Source organism: Tenrec ecaudatus, chromosome 1, assembly GCF_050624435.1.
Source record: "Tenrec ecaudatus isolate mTenEca1 chromosome 1, mTenEca1.hap1, whole genome shotgun sequence".
NCBI classification, from domain to species: domain Eukaryota; kingdom Metazoa; phylum Chordata; class Mammalia; order Afrosoricida; family Tenrecidae; genus Tenrec; species Tenrec ecaudatus.
In genome coordinates this window covers 182033268-182058080 of record NC_134530.1, presented here as the reverse complement: position 1 = coordinate 182058080, position 24813 = coordinate 182033268, and the positions used below count along the sequence as shown (strand labels likewise).

The 24813-nt window shown below is 42.0% G+C and overlaps 1 pseudogene; it reads right to left on the bottom strand.

The window, feature by feature from the left end:
- Window positions 1–6420: 6420 nt before the first annotated feature.
- On the bottom strand, window positions 6421–8892 carry LOC142438942 (platelet-activating factor acetylhydrolase 2, cytoplasmic pseudogene; annotated as a pseudogene).
- Window positions 8893–24813: the final 15921 nt, after the last annotated feature.

Below are 24813 nucleotides of genomic sequence, written 5' to 3'. Positions count from 1 at the left end.
ATTTATAAATTATTGAGGGTTCATGAGGAAGGGAGGGTGGGAGAGGGAGGGAAAAATGAGGAGCTGATACCAAGAGCTTAAGTAGAAAGAAAATGTCTTAAAAGTGATGATGGCGACAAATGTGCTTGATACAATGGATGTATGGGTTGTGATAAGAGATGTACGAGCCCCCAATATGATTCTTTTTAAAAAATAAGAAGAAACCACTGCTTGTGCTTTCCTACATACTAACAAACTGGTAAAGAGCCCACATTTATAGATATTGGAGTGTTCATCCAATATTATAGATATTGAAGTGTTCATCTTCAGCAGAATCAGATATTCATCTGCAGTTTGCATGCAAAAACATCGATAAACGATTCAGAGCCTTAGTCTCCTGCACAGTAGCAAGACTAGATAATATCTAAGCTTTCTTCTAGCTCAAAATCTTGATAACTCTGACTTAAAGGGCTCTTCCCATTCCTTTGAAGTTGAAGAGCAAATCGAGCCACATTCTAGAGGCACCATTTACCAGATGTGATTTGTAAGGCTACTTACTGACACTCCGCATCAGTCAATGTGGCCAAGAGCACCTCCCTCCAATCCTAATTGTGTGGACTAAATAGGTGAATTCACATAACCATTTTAGAAGAGTAACTGACAAATAGTTAAGTACTCAGTAAGTCTTAGCTGTTGTGATAACAGTATTATTGCTATCATCTTTTCACCATCATCCCTTATTCAAGTTATTAACAACCCACTTGTCATGAAATTGGTTTCAATTTAGAGCGAGCCTGTAGGATAGAGTAGAACTGTCCCAGAGTTTCCGAGGTTGTAATCTTTAAGGAGGCTAACTGCCACATCTTTCTTCCGTGGAACAACTGGTGGATTCAAAGTGGCAACCTTTCAGTTATCTGCAGTCCACTGGGCCATCAGGGCTCCTTAAGGGTATTAACAGAAGACCTGTTCCTGTTGTCAGAAGACCTGTGCTTTTGCAGCCACGTTCTTGGTATATTAGTTTCGTGATCTTAGGAGGGTTACTTTGTGTGTGTGTGTGTGTGTGTGTGTGTGTGTGTGTGTGTGTGTGTGTGTGTGTGTGTGTAAGGCCCTTGAGGGAAAGAGGTGAGTGGTCTGCAGGCTTGGGACCAGCTTGCTTCATGCCTCTACATTTTACCGGGAGAGACTCTGAAGCACTAAGAAATTTCAGAATTTGAGCCTTGTCCTCCAGGTCTTTATGAAGGCACACATTTGAAGTCATGGAAAGAATGTATTTTGTTAAGTACTCTTAAATCTTAAATGTAGCTTTTAGTTCAATAATTAAAGTTTTAGCAAATAACTAAATATTTAGTTACAGGACAGGTGGACTGCCATCTGTACTTGTGCTTTATTCTCTGCAAGTGGTAGAGCCAGGCCAATCTCTACCCTCAGGTTCTTCATCTGAAAAATGGAGTTAATCAAGCCTGTTTTGTGCTCTCATGGTGAAGACTACATGTGATGACATGTGCAAGAGTATTTAGAAGAGTGTATTCAATAAATTCCAAGGTTTTTTTCTGGATTATGTTCTATTTCATAGATACATGAAGAATTGGCCATTTCCTGGAGAAGGACATCATGCTTGGTAAACTAGAGGTGTGAAGGGAGGACAGTCTTCAAGGAAATGGTCTGGCACAGTGGCTGCAGCAATGGGCTCAAGTGCAGGAAGCATTGTGAGGATGGCTCAGGACCAGGCAAGGGTTCATTCTGTCATACAGAGTTGCTATGACTCGATGGCACATAACAACAACAACAATGAATATGTCACTCACTAATTAGCCACGGCTAGTGTACATGGAACGTGTACAAGAATGGGTGGTGTAGTTGGACAGAAAGCAAGTATCCATACATTTCAAAAAAACCTGAGTCCTATAGACCAATATCTTCTATTTTTATAAATTAATATAGGTAAGCATCATCAAAGACCTGACATGCTTAAAACTTATCATCTTAAAAACATTTAGATAACTTGTAAGTAAAAAGATTCCCCCAAAATGTGAATGATAGAATGCAATAATAATAATATTGTTGTTTGCCATCAATTTTCAACTTATGGTGGCTCTAAGTGACAGAGTAGAAATACCTCATTGGGTTTCATTGGCTAAAATCTTTAAGTACATCTGCCAACTCTTTCTCCTGTGAAAGCTCTGGTTGAGTTCAAAACACCAAACTTTTGTTTAGCAGGCAAGTGTTTCAGTGTTGCACCAAGACAACTCCTTAAGAACATATATGGTGTGTCCAAAGACTCAGAACAAAAATTCGTATCAATGTAAATGAGGGGGAGTGCAGAGTGGACACCCAAAGCCCTTCTGTAGACAATTGGATATCTCCTTACAGAAGGATCACAAGGTAGAGATGAGCCAGTCAGGGTGCAGTATAGCACCAATGAAACATACAACTTTCCTCTAGTTCTTTAATGCAGGGCTGTCAAACTGGTGGCCCACGGGCCACATGTGGCCCAGAGGTAATTTTTTGTGGCCCATTATGCTCTGAAATAAAATGTAATAAGAGAATTGTGTGTACGGTATTGCCTCAATCTCCCCTAAGCGCTATTTTCTTCATAAAAATTGTTTCTATTTCATTTTACTTCAGAGCACCATGGACCACAAAAAATCACCTTGGGATAGGACAGGCTGGATGAACTATCTGGAGGAAAAACAACGGGACCGACAGTTCCGGGGGGACTTGGGGTGGGGGGGGTAGGGGGGTAAAGAAGTGGTGTTAACAAACACAGGGACAAGGCAACAACATGGGATCCAAAATGGTAGAGAGGGGGAGTGGCACGTGCACGGGGTGAAGGGCAGACCCGCGCCGTCCTCACCAGTGCCTTACGCATAAGCCCACTGTTTTACACTCACCGTGCCCACGCGTCTCATCGAGGGCTTTCTTCCTTTAAAAAGTCTTACAACATTAAGAAGACCAAGAAGACATATCTTCAGATATAAAAGATAATTTTTAAATTAAGAAAACATTAAAAAGTCAATGCTCAGCGTAATAGTCAAGAAATCATGGGTAAATCTACTGTAAAGGGATCTTTAAAGCGCACTTTGAAGACTAAAGTGCACTGTGTACGCATAAAAACGCTGGACAATGAAAAACTGATGCCTTCGGAAGATGCCTTGAACTCATGAGTGCTTTGGCAAACAATCCATGGAGCTCTGGTGTCACAGGTCACAAGTCATAGGTCAACGTTTGAACCCACCAGTTGTTACACAGGCAAACAATGAAGCTGTCTCCTCCTGTAAAGTCTGGGAAACCCAGCAGGGCAGCTCGGCTCTGTCCTGCAGGGGGGTTATAAGTCAGAATTGATCTGGTCACAGTTTTATTCTTGGGTTTTTTTTTGGCAAGCAATAGTAAACATACCACGATTTCCAGAAGGAGGGTAAAGTCTGTCTTGAAAGAAGTCCCAACTAGAATGGTCTGTAGATGCAGGGGTGTTGCGACTTCATCTCACAAACTTGGGCTGATTAGCAGTCTCTGGAGGACGTCCTGCTTGGGAAAGGGGAGCGTCAGCAAGGAAGATCCGCAGTGAGATGAATTAGCAGAGCGCCTGCAACAATGGGTTCAAACGTAGCAGTAGTTGTGGAGGTGGTGCAGGATGGGGCAGTGTTGCGTTCTGCTGTGCAGAGTCACTAGGCATCTGAACTGACTCGATGGCACCTGACAACGGAAAGTCAATTTGGTAGTAGTGGCCATACACCAATTTGAAAACAATAATATTTATTTACTGAATACATACCTGAAGAAATAGAAAGCCTGAGTGGTCTCATATAACATTAAAGGATTTGAATCTATAATTTTAATAAAACAGCAGCTCAGAGAGTTTTGCAGGTGCATCTACTAAAACTTTTTTTAATTAACGATTTTATTTAGAGGGCTCTTAGAAATCTTGTAACAATCCATCATTCAATAGTATTAAGCACACTTGTACGTATATTGCCATCAACATTTCCAAAACAATTTCTTTCTCCTTGAGCCCTTGATATCAGCTCTTCATTTTCCCCTCCCTGCCCAACCCTCCCACCCTCATGAATCCTTGATCAATTATATATTATTATTGTTATTTCATGTACTAAAACTTTAAAAAAGAATTTTCCCAAACATACATAAAGTATCTAGAGATTAGACAATGAAGGGCTATCCTCCCACCATTGTATAATCTTTTATTTAAAAACCAGATGAAGAATTTGCAACTAAGAAAAATTGACCCAATTTAACTGATCATTTTATGTGAAAAACAAATATTACTACCATTCTAAATATAATAGTGAATTAAAAAGATAACTTTCCCCCTCATTTTTAAAAAGATAACTTTATGACAGTTTAAGTTACTTTCTCTCAGTAAGAGTAAAATTACATTGCTGTGGCTAGGTGTCATTGAGTCGGTTCTGACCCATAGCGACCTTATGCGCAGCAGAACAAAACACTGGGGTGCCCCTGCCTCACAACTGCTCCCAGGCTTGAGCCCATAGTTGCAGCCACTGTGTCAGTCCATCTCTTTGAGGGCCTTCCTCTTCTTCACTACCTTTCTACTTGACCAAGCATGATGTCCAGGGACTGGTCGCTCCTGACAACATGCCCAAAGCATGTAAAGTCATAGCATCCTCGCCTCTAAGGAGCACTCTGGCTGTACGTCTTCCAAGACAGATCAGTGTGTCTTTTTAGCGGTCCATGGTACTTTCAATATTCTTCGCCAGCACCACATTCAAATGCACCGATTCTTCATTTTTACATTAGAGAACCTAGAACTCCTTGTGGTTGATTCTGACTCAGCAACCCCACAGGACCCAACCCAAAACCAAACTCGTGGCCATCAAGTCAATCTGGACTCAGCGACCTTATAGGACAGAATCAAACTACCCCCGTGGGTTTCCAAGACTGCAATTTGTTTGCGAAGAGAAGAAAGATACTTGTAATTAATACATGGCTTACACATCCTCTCCCTCAGTCCTCCTAACTTTTCAAGATGCAGTTCTCCTCTTCCCCCCCACCCCTCATTTCAGAGACTAGAAAGAGACCATCCTCAGGTTTACTCAGTTGGCAGTGGTGGCACTTGGACTCAGAGCAGGGCTACAAACTTCCAGAGCCCCAGGCCTTAGCAACACCCTCCTCCTGATGCATCACACTGGATCCTTCACTCTCCCAAGGGCCCATGTATGTATCTGCCTTTCTGATTTCTAGGAAAAACGGCTGCTGAGGGGTGGGAGCCCTAGTCCTGCTTTGTGTTGCGCTTACTGTGCAGACATATCTGCCCTCTGGTCTGGCTTCCTCTACGCTCCCCACTTGGCCTGAGGCAAGAAGTGCAGCATGGCGGGCGGGTCTTTCAGGCTGTTCATCCCTAACTGCTTTGAAGTGGAGCCCCAGGAGGACTTGCTTTCCTTTGACAAGCTTTGCCCACCTGAGTCCAGTGGTCGGTGAACAAAGACAGACAGAAGGCAATGCCTTCCCCAAGGCTCCCCCTCTGCTCGAATGCAGATGAACGAGAAAGAATAGCCCAACAGACCCTTAGCGAATCTAAATATTAATGTCATTCACATTATAAAACGCCCAAACTGTAACCAAATGGAAATACACCCTCTATCTTGACTTCAATTTGGGGCTGGGGCTCAGAACTGGAACAAAGATAACCCAAAGCTGCTGATTCTAAGCAAGTTGGCAGCTCATCAGATTTGAAGAAGCAGCCAAGAGCAAGTTGTTCCCAGACCCTTCCAGGGTGGCCTCCGAAGTTCTAGCTGACCAAATGGCCTTACTTTTGTGACAAAGACTAGTACAAATGGCTGCTTAATATTGTTATTCTATATTCATCTGTGTTACTTTTCCATGAAGATATATGTATTTTTAGTAAATCCCTAAAGACAACCAGAACTTCCAAGGTACCCCTTTAGACCCCAGCTTCTCTATCTGCCCTAAGAGAGAATGCTATTTCTCATGAAGTCACAAGTATAACCTAGTACACAGGGCCCAGTTTCAGTCAATGGGAGGACTTGAAAACTAATAGAAACTCTGAAGACGGTTCAAAGTCTAGAATTGAACCAAAGTGCTCGGAACTCACCAACTGACCCGGGCTAAGCAGAAGGTTGAAAGATAGGACGATAGTGGCAGGTGAGAGAGGTCCTGAAGAAGAGGATTTCAAACCCATTCCTGGGCGTCTTTTCTGCTACTGAAGTAATCACAGTAGCCGAAGGTGACGGTGTCAGCTCCCTGGGAGAGTCTGTACATCTGGGCCTTGGTGCTCAACTTGAGCCCCTCCCTACTGCTTGCTCTGCTTCAACAGGGTTCAGGCCCTCTAAAATCAGTCTGCCAATTAACACGTGAGTCAAATCCAAGCATGTGCCGAAACTCAACAAATCCAAGATCAAAGTTGCCAGTGACCCAATGAGCAGTGTGATTCTGTCTGTCCGTGAAGGGTCATGCTAAACATTTGGTGATGCAGGTGTACGGATGTTCCTGGGCAGTCCTCAAATAGAACTGCAGCTCAGGTGGCCTTTTGAAGATGGCCACTTGTGTCTGTAGGCTGGACAGACGGTGTGGAGCCTTGGGGTGAGTGATGGTCCAATGCCTTCAATGAGGTTGTCCCACTGGTCCAGGTGTGTCTGCAGGAAGGCTAGCACGGCTCGCACCACCATCTGCTGGCCTTCGTAGGGGTCCAAGCTCCCTCAGGTTTGATAGGAGAAGTTACCAATCAAAGTGCTAGTCACAAAGGCAATGCCAGTTTGACTTCAATGAACAGAACCCAGCACAGTTACAATCTTAGAGTGTTCATGCTGGGTACAGATCTTCCTCATCAGACTGATACTCTCTACTGTCTGGAATTTCTCAGTCTCGATGAAGAATACAGGTAAAAGTCCCCTTGCAGCAGAAACAGCTGGGCATGAAGAGTCACCACACACCGAAAGTAGATTTCCTTGCCAAAAGCCAGAATAGCTGGGGCCCCTCCAAATGAATGTCCCATCACAGCCACACGGCTCAAGTCAATGCTGCCCTTGAAGGTCGTCTGATCCAACCCACCAGGCAAGATGTTGAGGACGGTCCGCCTAGCCGGGGCCCTTTGTAGGATCTTCAGCACCCGGACACACTCACTCACTCTTTGATGCACTTGGCAATTCCGAGCTTGGAATGTCCTCTCCCTTTCCCCAAATTGTCCATAGAGGATCCATTCTTCCTCCCGTGACTCACTGGTAGTCTGGTTCACCTCTGGAGCTTTTGTGCAGCAAAAGGTGAGGGCAGCTGACTGCGTCCTGTGCACTGATGCAGCTGCCACAACCCCAGGGCCAGCTCTATGCTGAATACAATCTCCCAAAGGGTCCCAGGCCAGGAAAGAAGATAATCAAAGGACAGCCAGCCCTTTGTCTTAAAGGAGCCGTTCCAGCTGACTGGCAGGTGACAGGATCCCACAGCATGTTTGACCAGTGACCCTGCACTTATTAAACTGCAGGTAATCAGTCAGGCCAGTGCAGCCCTCATGGAGGGGAATCCACAGGCCCTGCTCTGTGGTCACTTCTGCTTCTTGACAAGGACAGAAGAGTTGAAAGAAGGTCCCCAGAGATGCTGACCCTCCATCACATCCTCACAGCCCACAAGGTAAGGTCCTGGGACAGGTGGGAAGCCCGCTGACTGGCTGAATATTCATTTTACTACCAGCAGGATCAAATAATGGGTGCTGAATGGAAATGTGGAGGCCAGTCAAGTGGGCCCTCAGAAAAGGCCCCAGGAATCTAAAAAGGAAAAACTGCCTGTGACTCTTTGTAGGAGGAGAAAGCTTTCTCTTTCTCCCTCAGAGGAGCTGGTAGTGCAGAACACCGACCTTGCCGTTCAGCAGCCGGACTCATGCCAACTACACCACAAGGGCAGAGAATACATGCAGCCCATGGGGGTTCTACGCCGGTGTCTTCACGGGAGCAGACTTCCTGAGCAGTGGCCGGTGCGCTTCAATTGCCTGCCTTTGGCTTTGGAGCCAAGTACTTACCTGTTACAGTATCAGGGCTGACAATCCCCTTGATCAATTGAATCCTGCAGAAAAGGAACTCTCGCTTTCTAAAAAAGAAGAAAAGAGAAAAATGTGAAGCAACGCAGGAGAAGAGAGAATTCTCTTAACCAAATTCACAAGTCCCTCGCACCCCCCAAACTCACTGCCCTTGAGTTGATTCCAGCTCATAGCAAACCTATAGAACAGCAAAGAACCATCCCTGTGGATTTCCTGTGGGAGTCAAAGGCCTCATTTCTCCCGAGGAGAGGCTGGTGGTTTCGAACTACTGACATTGTAGAAAGTAACTCAACATAAACCACTGTACCACTTAGGTGGTGGATATGGTTAAATAATATGCTGCTAGTCAAAAGATTGGAGGTTTGAGCTTACCCGGCAGTGCCTCAGAAGAAAGGCCTGGCACTCTACTGAAAACTCAGACATTGAAAAACCCCATGGAGCACAGTTCTATTCTGACACACACCTTTTGCCACAATCAATCACCTTTTGCCAAAATCAATTGCCTTTTGCCACAATCAATTCCATGGCAACTGTTTAAAAATTTTTTTAATGAAACTCTGCAACTGGCATTATCCTTTAGAGTGAATTGTTAGACCCTGCACCTCTATCCCACTGGCACCCAGTTGATTCCAAGTCACAGGGACACTCTGTAGGGTTTCTGAGGCCATCCATCTTTATGGGAGCAGACGGCCTCATTTTACTCCCACAAAGTGACTAGTGGACTTGAACAGTGGACCGTTAGTCCAGCAATCCAGCACTTCACATATAATCAGGGGTTATCCGATGACACTGCCCATGGTTGGCAGCCTGCTGTGAGGAGCAGAGCTGACTGATTGTGCGGGTTGCTGAAGCTCGGCTTGTATCCAGATCCAGGCTCACACTGAGGGTGGCGCCATTCTGCATGACTGAGGCCCACGGCGTGAGGCTGGGACTCCTCAAGACTCAGGTCTGCCCACTAGCCTGGCTGAACCTGCCCTCTCCTTACCCTCTCGGCCTTCCTTTCTCCTCTCCTTGGCTTCGCCCTACGGCAGCTTTCTTGGACTGCTGAAAAAAAAAATACCACACACTGGCGTGGCTTTTAAGAAAAGAAATGTGTTGTCTTACAGTTTGGGAGGCTCCTACTGCCATCAAGTAGATGGCATAAGGGCCTGTGAAACATGGTAAATATGTCCCTGTGGGTTTCCAAGACTAAATCTCTATGGGTATAGGAAACCGCATCTTTGGCAATACGAAGAGCCAAGTTTCAAAGTGTTCACCTTGCTGTTAGCAGTCCAAGCCAAAAATACAAAACAAAACCAAATTCACTTCCACTGAGTCAGTGCTGACTCATAGTGATTTCTGTGGGTTTCGGAGACTAACTGTTTACAGGAGTAGAAAACCCAGTCTTTCTCCCAAGGGGCTGCTGGTGGTTTTGAACTGCCAACCAAGCAGATTCCAACCCAATGCATAACCACAATGCCACCAATGCTCCTATTTTGGAGGCTAGAAATCTGAATTCAGGCTGTCAGCAAAATCATTCTTTCCCACTTCCCTCTTCTCTCCTACCGCACACCACCCCTACAAAAACATCATCTCTCCCAGTGTCTGGTAGCCCCACCTAATCTCCCAGCTGCTTCTTCACATGACTGCCCTTCCTCTGGCTGTCTCTCAATGCTAGTTCTCATTGAAGAATAGCACTAAGATGGGATTAGGACCCACCATCTCCAATAGGACCTCATCTGAATGTAACTGATTACATCTTCAAAGATCCTGTTCCAAATATGGCTCTGTGCACAGATATCAGAACTTAGGATTTCAATATAACTTTCCTGAGGAGCGAGTTCAAGCCGAACAATCCCCATTCAAATGGTTTTGCCTACCTACTTCTTTCTTTCTTTCTTTTTCTTCACAGGAGATTGCACCCCCCACCCCCCATCTCTTGAATGCCTACTCATCTTAAAACAGTTACTACAAAAATGCAAGCCCATTTCTGTTGCGTCTGCTTACTGGGGCCCTTGAACCAACCTGCTAACTAGCACTGCTTCAAAGGCTAACTCAGCACTGCCTCGTGCCCTGGAAGTCCTGATCAGTGTATGACCCACCATTTTCTGATCCTTGAGCCACAAGTTCTGCATAGACAGAAGGTCTTGCCTTTCCTTGAGATTTTCTGTTCCCGAAGCTACCCAGTCCATTCACTCAGCTTTCTCTAATCGCCATTCATTTAAGTCTAACTCACCCTACAGGATCCCGGGTGGCACAGTGGTTACATAGTGGGCAGCTAATGCATGGCCAGTGGTTTGAAACCAACAGTTCCTCTGGAGGAGAAAGACACAGCTTCCTTCTCCTATAAAGAATTACAGTCTCAGAAACCCACAGAGGCAGTTGTACCCTGTTCTATAGGGTCGCTGTGAGACAGCATTGACTTGATGGCAGTGAGTTTGTGAATGAGCTGATTTCTCACTTTCGTTATGAAGTTCTCCTAAATCACTCAGTTTGTGGTAGTCGTTCTCTCTGCTAAATTGCCACAGCGCTCTGAGCACAACTTCTCACACAGATTTTATTGCTGTGTATGATTTTTCTGCCAGATAATTAACCCCTGAAATATTACCGTGGCTAGATAAATAACTCCTGAAGAATTCTAGTGATCTATGCTCAATAAAAGAAATTAAATCACTGTCAAAACTTAATCCATCCATTGGACCTCTACTCAAGTACTCCCTTAATGCAAGAACACTTTGTTGTATTAAACTGGCATTCCATGATGCTCACCTTCCCGACATAATCGCTGAAGACAAAGCGGGTACATAAGCAAATGTGGCGAAGAAAGCTGATGGTGTCCAGCCATCAAAAGATAAAACTTCTGGGGTCTTAAATGATTGAAGATAACAAACGGTCACCAGCCTATGTGATCATAAGGTGTCCATAGGATCAGTTATCAGGCATCAAAGAACAACAAAAAAATCATATCATTATGAATGAGGGGGAGAGAGGAGTGGAGACACGAAGCCCATATGTAGGTAACTGGACATCCCCTTAAAGAAGGGTTGCAGGGAGGAGATGAGCCAAGGGTGCAGTATAGTACTGATGAAACATACAAATTTCCTCTAGTTCTTTAATGCTTCCTCCCCCAACTATCATGATCCCAACTCTACCTTAAAAATCCAGCTAGACCAGACGATGTACACTGACTGGTACAGATAAGAGCTGGAGACACAGGCAATCCAGGACAGATAAACCCCTCAGGACCCATAATGTGAGCAGCGATACCAGGAGAGGAAGGGGAAAGTGGAGGGAGAAAGAGGAAACTGATCACAGTGATCTAGATATAATCCCTCCCTGGGGGATGGACAACAGAAAAGTGAGTGAAGGGAGACATCGGACAGTGTAAGACGTAACAATTAATAATAATTTATAAATTATCAAGGATTTGTGAGGGAGGGAGGGTGGGGAAGGAAGGGAGAAAATGAGGAACTGATACCAAGGGCTCAAATAGAAAGAAAATGTTTTGAGAATGATGATGGCAACAAACATGCAAATGTGCTTGACCCAATGGATCTATGGATGGATTGTATTAAGAGTTGGATGAACCCCCAATAAAATGATTTTTTAAAAACTTAATCCATCTATTTATGTCTTGTAAGTAAGAACAAAAAATACTAGACCAAAACATTTCCAATTATTCCATAACCTGTTATTAAGGGATAATAGAATAAATATCTACAGAGTATCAAAAGATATAGAATCTGGGGTCTTAAAGGCTTCAAGTTAAACAAGCAACCATTGAGCAGAGAAGCAACAAACCCACATGGAAGACACACACCGGCCAGTGTGATCATGAGCTGTCGTTGCGACTGGTTAGTAGGCATCAGAAGACCCACAACAAACAAACCATATTGTTGAGAATGAGCGGAGCCAGAGCAGAGACCCAAGCCCATCCGTAGACAATGGAACATCCCTCACAGAGGACTTTCAGGGAAGGGATGAGTCAACCAGAGTGCAGTAAAGCACCCATGAAACACAATATTCCTCACCCCCAAATCTCATCCCCAGGACTGCCTTTCACTGAGGGTTAGACTGGAGCATGCGCACAGGTACAGATAAGAGAGAAAAGAGGTCATGACACATGGAATCCAGGAACAGGAATGGAACTAGTGATACCAGAAGGGTAGAGGGAAGGAGGGGAGAGGAGGGAGGAAGGGGGAATTGCTCTCAATGATCAATACCATTAATACATAACCATATCAACCTTCCGCCTGGGGGTGATGATCAAAAGAAACCATGGGAGAAAGGAGATAGTGGTCGGCGTAAGATAAATATAACAGGGCAGGTGGCCATGGAAGTCAGAATCCTCTGAGGAGTGTGTAATAACTCACCTGCCAAATTAAAATATTTTAAAGATATGAAAATAATAATTTATCAAGGGGTCACAAGGGCAGGAGGTGGGGAAGGAGGGGAAAAGAGGAGCTGATACCAAGGGCTCAACAGAAAGTAAATGTTTAGAAAACAATGATGGCAACATATGTACAAATATGCCTGATACAATTGATGTATGGATTGTTATGAGTTGTGAAAGCCCCTGATAAAATTATTTTTTAATTAAAAAAAAAAAAAACCTCCCTGCCATCGAGTCAATTCTGACTTATAACGACTCTAAAGGGCAGAGAAGAACTGCCCCTGTGGGTTTCCAGCTTCCTCCCAAGGAGAGGCGGATGACTCAGGACAGCGTGCCTTGCGATCAGCACCCCATGACCAGAGATCCGAACTCTGGTGGCTGCAAGATAACATTAGCTTTCTACCCTCTTCAGGAAAGACATTTCACAATCTCCCAGCGAGTGAATAGTTCCAAACCCACAAAAGCAAGCCTGCTTCCATGTCACACAGGCCCTAAGGATGGAGTAGAATTACCCTATAGTAGTTCCAACGTCTTTAGAGAAGCATGCTGTCACCTCTTTCCCTGGGAGCTGCTAGAGGGTTTGAACTGCTGACCTTGTAGTTAGCAGGAATGCTTAACCACTATGCCACCAAAAAGTCACTGCCATCGAGTCCATGCGACCACCTGTGGTTCTCCAAGACCATTCATGGGGTAGAAAGCCCTGTCTCTCTCCTGAGGAGCTGCTGTGGTTTCAAACTGGTGACTGCGGATCGCAGCCCACCGTGTAACTCTGCCACCAGAGCTCTTGAAATTCAGAAAGCTTTTCATCACATCCAGCTGACTTTCTCCTTTCTGCTCTGTCATTGTATCTTCAAGTTGACTTGCTGCATTATCACAAGGGAAGGGGCAGCCTTTTACTTACAGATGGCTCAAGATAATTTATTGCAGCAAACATTTATTTGCTTAAAATTTTTTTAAAGGTAGCTTGCTGGTGGTACCCGACCAAGGATCTTTGTCTTGTTTGGCGTGTACATTCCTCCTCTGTGTGGTGCTTGGCCAGGCCGGATCACTCCACAGATAAGAGACTTTGGGGTGGCTGTCTGGCAAGATTCCCCAAGGTTATAGGCCACCACTTCCCCTTCCTGTTCTATTGAAATGTAAAACCCAGGCTACAACAAAGTCTTCCTGGGAAAGCCCTAATCTCCTGCGTGCTAACCAGGACTGTTTGCTAATCCTTGGAGATGATGCCCATCTGGAAATATTTGGGAATCTTGTGGGCTGGGGCCCTGAATCATGGATTGGGTGGCAGCAGTAACACATGCAACCAGGCAACACATTTGTGCAAGAGGGTGTGGTGCTGGTAAGTTTAGTTTTAGCTTCGTAATGATGACCAGGACAAGCCAAGAACATGCCCAGAACAAGTGCGGTTGCCTTGAAACTCACTCTTCCTCAGAGACAACTTGTTATTGCCTAATACCCTGCTCATTTGATTAGAGAGCGGGGATCTATTTGGGATCTCACCCCATCCTGGCTGTGACTGCCACGGCCCAGTAAGCACCACTGAATGGAATTCATCCCAGAAACAGGAGAGAGATGGGATCAAAGACAGCGTCAGGAGTTCCTTAGTTCTGAGCATCGTGTTGATGCTGAAGGAATGGTATACATGCTGAGCACATGGTACATACCCAACACTCATTTTTAAGCCTTCACATTTGTCTTACCCGTCTTCCACTCTTATTGTATCTCTGAGCTTTGAAATAGTGAACTTGTCATGAAAGCCCAGACCCGAGCTGACAGCTACATGTCCCAGTTTCCATGATTTAAAACGAGATCATCACTTGCCAAAGGTCTCCCTCGCTAACTTGCTCAATTCAAACTAACTGCCATCAAGTCTTTTGTGACTCAGAGACTCTAGAGGACAGAGTAGAATCTCTCCTGCTTCCAAGGCTGTGAATCTTTGCTGGAGCAGAAGGCAGTTAGTAGTCCAAAGCAGGAAACAGGGCTACTCCTATAGCTAACGATTACTTTCCTAGACATCCAGATAGATCAAACCCTAACAGACGCTGTTGAAGGCTATTTTGTGTTTTTATAAACTGCAAAGCATACCATGGATCCCCTTCGGCACCTACACGACACTACTCCATTTCCATTATATTCCCTGTATATGGTGCACCATTTGATTATGCAAGGCAGTGACGCTAGATACAATAATGTACTATTTATGTAAAATAGCTATTTATTGATACACATACACATATTGTCTCATTCCATTGTATAGATGGGAAAGCCAGGTCTCAGAAAAGTTTAATCCATTTACCAAAATCAATAGTTAAAGATGAGGAAATATAGTTTTGAATGATGTTTATCTGACTCCAAAATTTGGACTTTTCCCCTTCTATTGTTAATATCAAATACCCTAGCAATATTCCTTCAGTAACTATTTCTTAAATAGCATGAATAAAAATACTCAATAAGTATTGATCACACACTGCATCCTAGGTTGAGGATTCAATGTTGAATGAGACTGACATGAACTGTGGTACTCAATGGAGCGTTATAAAAAAAAATACATTGTGAATTAGGTAGGTGTTTACATTGTAGACAATCAATTTGTATTCAATAGTTTAAACTGCTAGTCAAACTCCCCAGTGAATGGAGCTTAGTGGAAAGAAAAGCATTAAGAAAATAGCTAGAACATTCGGGCTTAACAGGAATGGTTCTAAGTTGTTTAGATATATTCATTTAATCTTCACACCAACTCTATGAGGTAGATATCCTTTCGATCCCCATTTAACAAATAAAGAAACTGTGACACAGAGTAAAAGTTTTAAATGACAGGTGAGGCAGTTAGTTTATTGTGTCAACCTGGCCAATTAACACACATGGGATCAATTGAAGGGCGGAGAGGTAAATGGCTCGGTGAGCCTCTTGTCTCTCGCTCTTTGATCATCGGATCAATCAGTTGACCAAGTAGCTATCTTCCAAATTTTCTGACATAGACAAGTGAGTGCTTCCAGTGCTTCATCAGCTTGTTGAAACACTTCACTTGGTATTGCATCAATTCCTGGAGCCTCATTTTTGGCTAATATTTGCAGTGCAGCTTGAATTTCTTCCTTCACTAGCACTGGGTCTTGTTTATATGCTACCTCTCGAAATGGTTGAATGTTGACTGTTTCTAAAGTTATTCATAATGTGGTATAATCCACACAATCAAGCACACATCATTGCTTTCAGCCAATGTCCATCTGATCTCAGCAATGGTATTCCTTCTTTCACATCCTCTTCTGAATCTGGTTTGAATTTCTGACAGCTCCTTGTCAATGCATTGTTGCAGTTATTTAAAAATTATCTTCAATAAAAGTATATTGTGTGTAACACTGATTATATTGTTCAATCATTTCTGCAATCTGTTGAGCCACTTTTCTTTGGAATGGGCACAGATATGGATCTCTTCCAGTCAGTTGCCCACGTAGCTAATTTTTTTAATAGGTAAGTAAGTATTTGACTTTTTATTCAGTTTTTTTTAAGTTTGAGATATGCTGAGCATATTCTTCCTTCTTGGCTTTCTAATTCCGGGTCTTTGTACATTTCATTATAACACTTTAATTTTTTTTCCTGATCTGCCCTTCGAAATGTTCTCTTCAGTCCCTCTACTTCACCATGTCTTCCTTGTGCTTTAGCAACCCTCAAAAGCAAGTTCCAGAGCCTCTTTTGACATTAATTTTGGTCTTTTCTATCTTTTTCATCATATTTTTCTTTCTCCATGTAAAACAAAGGAAATTTTCTCAGGACCCCGGTCAGCATGGGTGGTAGCTGGCACCTTGTTAGCTAGCCGTAAGGTATAGCCAAGATCTCAGTAAGGTTCTCTTCGGTGAATGAAATCTCAGTTCCCTGGATATGAAACAATCATTTTTCCAGAGCCAGGTTGTTTCCAGATGCTCTTGGATGACCTTGTCTATCGCGGTGTTCTTGCCCATCAGCATTGTGGTCTTCCCAAGGAGGGAACTATAGCTCTGCTTCATCTGCCTATAGCTCATGTCATCTGTTCCCACAGTGAAGCATTTTGGATAAGCATCCCCAGAGGGAATGCTCTTAAGGCAGTAGGTAGACTTCTTTTCCCTGGGCATCATAATGGTGCAACAGGTTTGCCACATGGGGTTTAAAGAGGATGTCACTCTCAAGAGGATGCCTGGTGATACACTGTTTATGTGTATAATGTTCTTGATGTCCTCCCACAGCTCATCAGGTCTTCTGTCTTTAGTGTCCAATGAGTCAAATCTGTTTTTGAGATGTTCTTCAGATTCAGGTGGGATATATTCAAGGTTGGATTTTGGCTCTTGTGGACTTGTTTTAATTTTCTTCAACTTCAATCTGAACCTATATATGAGCAGTTGACTATTTGTTGCAAAGTTGACCCCTGGCCTTGTTTTGGCTGATAATATTAAACTTTTCCATCATGTCTTCTCACAGATGTAGTCAATTTGATTCCTGTGTATCCCATCTCTGGAGTTGCTCATGTAGAATCTCTGTGTTGTTTAGAAAAAATATATAACAAAAAGATCATGGACTTGCAAAATTTTAGCTTGCCATTTTTAGCTTTGTTTCTATCACCAAAGCAATATTTTCCAACTACTGATCCCTCTTAATTTCCAACTTTCTCATTCCAATCAATAGTAATTATCAATGCATCTTGATTAGGTTTGATCAATTTTAGACTGAATGAGTTGCTAGAATTCTTCAATTTCTTCAGTACTAGCTTTAGTCCTTAGTGTATAGATTCAAATAATAGTTGTATTAACTGGACTTCTTTGTAGTCATGTATATACTATTCTACCTCAGACAGCATTGTGCTTCAAGATAGATATTCAAGTTTTTGATGATGAATGCGATACCATTCCTCTTGGATTTGTAATTCCAGAGCAGAGTAACCCATATGGTTATCCAACTCAAAGTGGCCATCTCACTCATGCCAAGGATGTCAATCTTTATGCATTTTATTTTATTTTTAATGACTTTCCATTTTTCTAGAGTAATACTTCATATATTCCACATTCTGGTTTTTGCAGCTCTTCCTTTTGATTTTAAATTATAAGCCATCACCAAATAATGGTACCAAAAGTGTTCTCCACTATGTCATAATGGCTAATTTTACTTTAAGGAGGCAAGTTGTGGCAGTTCCATAATCTCCTGTCAATCTGAACGAAGGGGAGGAGTCTACCCTCTCAATCAGGTCACAGCCTGATTGATCCCTTCTTGTGGGTGTGGCCTTCTTATGAGGATTTGGGGACCGCCTATCTCCCTCCCTGGAGGCAGGACACATATTCTCTCTGCTTCACCTTCCTGTTGACAAGCCACATGGAGCCATGCTGATGGCAGCCAGAGTCCTGGAGATGCTTCCCCTGCCACTAGACCCACAGAACTTTCCACCCATCAGCCCATGATCTTCCTGAATTTGGCATCACTGCATGTGCTGCGGGAGTCTGAAGAGGAATTCATGGGCTCATATTGGACTTGTGGGCTAATATCGAATTATGAACTTGATCTAGACTAGGCTGGGATGTTTTATTGATGCAAAATTACCTCTTGATATGAAGTTCTCTCTGACACAGATATCAGTGTCTTAGATTTGTTTCTTGTAACACACAAGTCTTTCCCTGTCATATTTCAAATGCCTTCCTGTCTGAGGGCTTATCTTCTGGCATGATATATGACAATGTTCTGCTGCTGTTCATAAGGTTTTCTGTGGCCAGTCCCTCAGCAGTGGACAGCCTATTCCTTCATAATAGTCTGCTCTTAGTCTGTACACTTTGCTGTAACCTGTTCTCCATGGTGACCCAGCAATTTGACACAATAGTGACACAATTTCTACCATCACAGCAACACACAATCCACCACAGTATGACAGATTGACAGACTGATACATTATTAATAATAATCATTTAAATCATTATTTAATTAATATTGTGACAAATAGTATAAGGTAAAGCCTTGTGTGATCTAAAGCACATAACATTTTATCTTAATACGAATGACTAGGCTCATATCTTAATGCATTTCAAACTCTTATTTTGAGTTAAATGTAATAAAAGTCCTAAAATTTTTGTGGAAATTTTGAATTAAAAGACACTAGAATTTTACCAAGAATTTTTTGAAGTGCTCTTATATTATAAGTAACACCAAGTGACCAGTAAATTATTTCCTGTTGAGATTCTTTGAATAACCCTCTCTGGTCCCAGAGGTCTGGTGGCATAGTGTGCTTGCTTGTGGCATATATTAGGACACCTAAATTTGTTCCTATTTTTTCATTGACGATCTTTATAGTTCCAGGGTTTACATTCAGGTCTTTAACCATCCTGAATTCATACTTGTATGTGGCTTGGGGAAGGAGTCCTGTTTTCATTCTTCTGCAATTGTAAATCCAGTTTTGCCAGCACCATTTGAAGAGACTATCCTCCTCATTGAACTTGTTCTGGCTCTTTGACAAAAGTGAGCTGTCTGTATGTGGATAGGTTTTTTTTCTGGATTCTCTGTTGTGTTTGTTTGGTCTACATGCCTATTGTTCCCGTACCAGGCTGTTTTGACTACTGTGGCTGTGCAGTAGGTTTTGAGGTCATTAAGTGAGAGGCATCCATTTTGTTCTTCTTTAGTAGTGCTTATTGTAGGTCTCTTTCCTTCTCGTAAAAATTTATTAGTTTTTCCATCTCTTTAAAGAATGATGCTGGGGCCTGCCTAGATTGGGATTGCATTATTCTTATACATTGCTTTAATTGCTGATATTTTCACAACATTAACTTTTCCTATCTATGAACATGCATATTGTTCCATTTATAGATTTATTTTTTAGTAGTGTCTTGTAGTTATTTTTGGTATAAGGCTTTTGGTTCTCTAGGGAGTAAGATTTATTCCTTAGTATTTTTATCTTTTGTGTGGCTATCATAAATGGTATTGTTTTTGAATTCCTTTTCAGAGCTCTCTGTGTATACACACAGTAATCTGACTCATTTTGTGTAATCTTATACTTGACCATGTTGCTGAATCTTTTGATTATTTTCAGTAATTTTCTGGTTGAGTCTTTAAAGCTTTCTATGTATAGAATCAGGAGTCCTGGTGGCATAGTGTTTACCTGTTGGGCTGTTAATTGCAAGACTGGTAGTTTGAAACCACAAGCTACTCCGAGGGAGAAAGATGAGGATTTCTACTCCCATAAACAATTGTATACTGAGAAACTCACAAGCGCAGTTCTACCTTGTTTTACAGGGTCCCTAAGAATTTTGTGGCAATTAGTTTTTTATTTGTTTTTTATAAATAGAATTTTATCATCTGAAAATAGAGAATTTTACATTTTTGCCAAATTGAATGCCTTTAATTGCTTTTACTTATCTAATAAAACTTAAAAACTCACTGTTATCAAATCAATTCTGACTATGGCAACCCTAGAGGACAGGGTAGAACTGCCCTTGTGGATTTACAAGAGTAGAAAATGCTCTCTTTCTTCAGAGAAGCACCCACAGACCTTGTGGATCACAGTCCAACTCATAACTGCTATTCTTCCAGGGCTTCTGGTCTAATAGCGCTCATGATTCCAGTACAAGATTTATTTAACAAAAGTGGTGATAAAGAGCATCCTGTCTGGTTCCAGTTCATAAGAGTAATGATTTCAATTTCTCCCCATTGAGTGAAATGTTGGCTGTTGGTTTTTCATATACAGCTTTTATTATGTTGAGAAATTTTTCTATTCTTATTTTGCTGATATTTTTATCAGGAATGGGTGTTGGATTTTGTCAAATGCTTTGTCTGCATCAAATGATATGACCATGTAGTTTCCCCTCCCCTTTGTTTTACTTATGTGGTGGATTAGATCGAATGTCTTTCTAATCCTTTTTTATGGTATGAATATCACTTGGGTATAGTTTTTTATTTGTTTTTGATATTTTGTTGGATTTTTATTTGTTTTGATTTTTTGTAAAGTTTTACATCTATATTAATATTACTGGCCTTAATTTTTCTATTCTGGTGAGAGTTTTGCCTGGTTTTGTCCCCACCTGTTTTTTAATTTTATGTATAAACTCTTTTAGTAGAGCTATATTAGAGCTTAAATTCTGAGCATCAGCTTTGTGGAAGGATAAGGAGCCCTGGTGGTGGTGTTGAGTAAGGGTTGGGCTGCTAGTCTCAAGGTCATGGGTTCAAACTCACCTGTTGCTCCACAGGAGAAAATTGAGACTATCTACAATCTTAGACACCTTCTATTGACTCATTATGAATTGAAATCAAACCCAATGGCAATAAATTTGTAAAAGTTTGATCAATGACGTGAACAACTTCCCTCAGGCTGAGTACGCTTGCTATGACTCCCTACGTCTGCCCAGGGAGGGGACAATCCCACCCTCATCGATTTTCCTAGGCAAATGTTTATGGAAAATAGGGAACTGGAGCCACAATGTCATAAATCATACCCAAGCCAAAGCGATTGGAGGCTCTTAAACTAATCTTATAAGCTTTTTATAAACTGTAATAGTGCATGTATCCCAAAATATGATCTCTGCTCCTCTGTAGTTCTGCCAGAGATTGTGATGAATTAATCACCGCCAGTCATGATTTAAGTGATGATTTTAGTGACTGTGTGGCTGTGAATCCTTAAACATCATTATGGGCTAATGTGAATGGTCTCCCTCATCTAGATAATTTGTGTTGGTCTTTTATTTGTCCTGTCTGTGACTTAATAAATGAATTTCTTTTGATCTCATTTTCCTTTAGAATGCATTCCCCCTTTTTTGGGTCTATTTGTTTTTTTCCATTCAGCATTTAAACACAACCACTTTATTGTGCTTTGTGTGAAAGTTTAGTGAGCACATGAGTTTCCTATTGAACAATTCATACACATTTTGTTTCATACCGAGCTATTCCCATTTCTTCCCTAGGTTTCCTGTTTCCAGTCGCCCATCTCTTCCACCACCCCCGTCCCACCCCCGTCTTGCCTTCTGAACTTTGCTTTTGGGCAAATGCTGCCTGTTGTTCTCATATTTCAATCGTATTTCATTTTCCTTTAGTATTTTAGTTGTATGATTAATCCATATCGCGTGCGATTGTAGATTGTTTACTAATGGTGCTCTACAGTAATCTGTTGCATGTGCAAACTTTTTTACATCTTTAATCTCTGGTTTTAAAAGATAACTAAGTGCTGACATTAGATTTCCTTTTCCAATTTCCTCACCAAAAAAAAAAAGAAAAGAGAGATTTCCTAAGATTTAGGTAAGGAAACTTTTTTTTTTAACTTTTTCTCTCTAAGGAAGATGTTGGATTCCCGTTAATTCTAACTTGTTTAGGTTTTTCCACAATGGGAGGTGTTATCAGGAGAAATAGAATGCTTCTTAGGAAAAAGCATTTACTGTTTATTATCCAAGTTTGCCAGCTCAATGTCGGTGAACTCCAAAGGAGCTTGAGGACAGGAAAAGACTGCCATCTTGCTGCTCCTAACAACAGTGAGGCCAGGTCCAATGGGAAGTAGTCAAAATTGGTCTCTGGTGCTGCTCCATTCTTTCTCTGTCACCGGTTGGGATCACCTATTGCTAATTAAGGAGCCTGCGATTACGTCCTTCTTTCCCAGCAGGTACACACAACCTAAGATGGATTTGCTTTTCTCTTGTACTACCACCTCTGTTGGGATCTTAAAGATGGTAAAGGAATACAGTGATTCACATGCAGTTGCGTCATTGTATTTTATAATTATATCAGAGTGAGTTGTAAATTAGGTATACTACCTTCATTCTTCTGAAAGAGTAGCAAATTTGGCCTCTAAAAGAGAAGCCTGGCTTTTATATAGGGTGGGGCAGGGAGCAAGGAGGGCAATCTCTCCCTAAACCTTTAGAATTTCCAAAATAAAAGGAGTGTCTTTGTCACTCAGGGTGGGGGTCCCTTTAGACTATGCCTTAGAGTTTATGCTAATGAAGCAACTTAAAGTGAGACCCACCACACAGGTAGCCTGAGAGTAGGAGCTGGCCACCCCACAAAGACCAATCATGTGATTAGACTGACTTCAGACAAAGGGCCTACATAATGACTTTTTAATAAAAACAACCCCAGAGCTCCAGTGAACACCAGAGGCGGTCATGTATACTGACCCACCATTACTGCTTATTGCACTTTGTGCTGAGCACACAGAAACTTCAGATAGCAAGTCTGCCTCTGGGCTCTTTCCTTGTCTGCCTCTAATTTGAACCCCTTTGCTATTGTATAAATACCAAGCAGAGCATCTCCCTGAGTTCTGGGCGTCATTTATCACAGACTCAAATGTGAGGGAGCCCATGGAATCCTGCACCCCTGGTCTGAGGTGAGAGAGGCCCTAGGACCCCTGAGCTTGTGGTTGGTATCAGAAGTCTTGAGCCAACCTGACAGCCTAGAGGACGATGGCCTTAGCCTCAACTTTGGCTAACTTCATGCATGAGGTCAGTTGAAGGGATCAAGTGGGCAGAGAGCATACCCCTGTTTGGGTCTATTTTAATCTTGTTCTTCCATAGTCATTTTGGGAAAACTTAGATTATATCACTCTTCAAATGATCCATCTTCTGTGCCTTTATCTAGTTTCTTGCTATGTGCTTCATGAGATGTGAGGTAGTTGTATAATAAACCTGCCTTATACAAAGGCGACACCAGCAATAATGATAATCTTGCAATCCCTCTACTAAGGACGGTGGCATTTTAACAGTGGCTCCGAGTGCCTGATGCAAGAATAAACATCGTGTGTACCAGTTAGCATAAAAATGATGGTGTTCTTTTCTAGCGCATTTGCTGTGTGCTAGGTACTATGTCAGACACTGCGAGTGCATTGCCTTGTTCAATCCTCTAGTTTCCTCGTTTCAGAGATGGCAGAGGAATGGCTCCAGTAGCTTGCGCAGCTAATAGGTATCAGAATTATAATTCAGTTGTGGCGGTTACATAATCTGGTGTCAATCTGAGGATTACTGTAGGGGTGGAGCCTAGCCTCTTAATCAGGATATACCCAATGAGGCCTCTGTGTGGGCATGGTCTTCTTCTGAGGATTCTAGGAACTCCTATATTTCCTCCTTGGAGGTGGAAGACACTCTCTCTCTCTACTGACTTCTTGCAAGACATTCCTGTGGAGAAGACACATGGAGTCAGGCTGATGGAACTAGACCTCTGGAGTCTGAGAAGCCACGTGGAGAGGCCTGCCAGTGCTGAGATGCTTACAACGCCACTGGATCCACAAGACTTCCCACCCACTGGCCTTGGTCTTCTGGCATTTTGTATCATTGCATGTGTTTTGTGAGTTTGAAGAGGATTTTATAGATTGGTTTCAGATATAATGGGCTAATATCAGACTTATGGACTTGATCTGGGCTGGGATGTTTTCTCAATATTCAACTGCTCTGGTATATAAGCCTCTTTCTTATACACATATAAGTGTGTATGGATTTGTTTTTCTAGTCTACCCCGAATGACACATCAATGAAAGCCAAATGTGTCAGACCCCAGAGTCTAGGTTCTTAAACATCGCACTATGTAGGTTCTATTTTAAATGGTAGAGTCACTTTTATTTTGCAATGGCAACTGTGCTTTGTGCTGTTCATAGTTATTCTTTCTCCTGTTCTCATTTTTCATTTTATTGAATTTGCTTTCTCTTATACTCATTCCTGATACCATATCCTTTTTAAAATCTTACTGATCTAGAAAATAGCCAGTTATCTAAAATATTCTTCTGATATATATATATATATATATATATATCCTCATTCAGGAAAAAGGCTTTACTCAGCCTTTTCCCTTCATTAGGATGCTGCTTTTTAAAAACACTATTTAAAATAAACCCAAATCCAGTTGCTGTTGAGTTGATTCCAATCCACAGAGAGCTCGTGTGTCAAATTACAACTGTGCTCCCGGGGTTTTCTAATGGCTGAGTTTTCAGATCTTTCTTTCAAAGTGCCTCTGGATAGATTTGATCTCTCAGCAGCTGAGTGTGTTATCACTGGGGGCTTTGTCCTTACGTCTCGGCCTCCTGATTTTGACTTGTTGACCTTCACTGTTATTCCCAAATCTGAAAAGAGTATAAGATCATCTTAACTATTTATTTTAAATTACTTCTTTGATGCTTCCTAGGACAAGGCCAAAGTAGTAGCCTATATGAAGTGGCAACCTTGAAAATAATTTATAAATTATCAAGGGTTCACAAGGGTGGAAGGGGGAAAAAAGAGGAGTTGATACCAAGGACTCAAGTAGACAGAAAATGTTTTGGAAATGATGATGGCAACATATGTACAAATGTGCTTGACACACTTGATGTATTGACTGTTATTAGAGCTGTAAGAGCCCCCAATAAAATTATTAAAATAAAAAAATTAATAGTAAAAATGAGACTTTATTTGACTTTTTCCAGCTAAGCAATTTAACACAGTTGCTTGTTTTTTCCTTTCCTTTATTTATTGTAATCCATTGTTTAGTGTTACATTTGGAA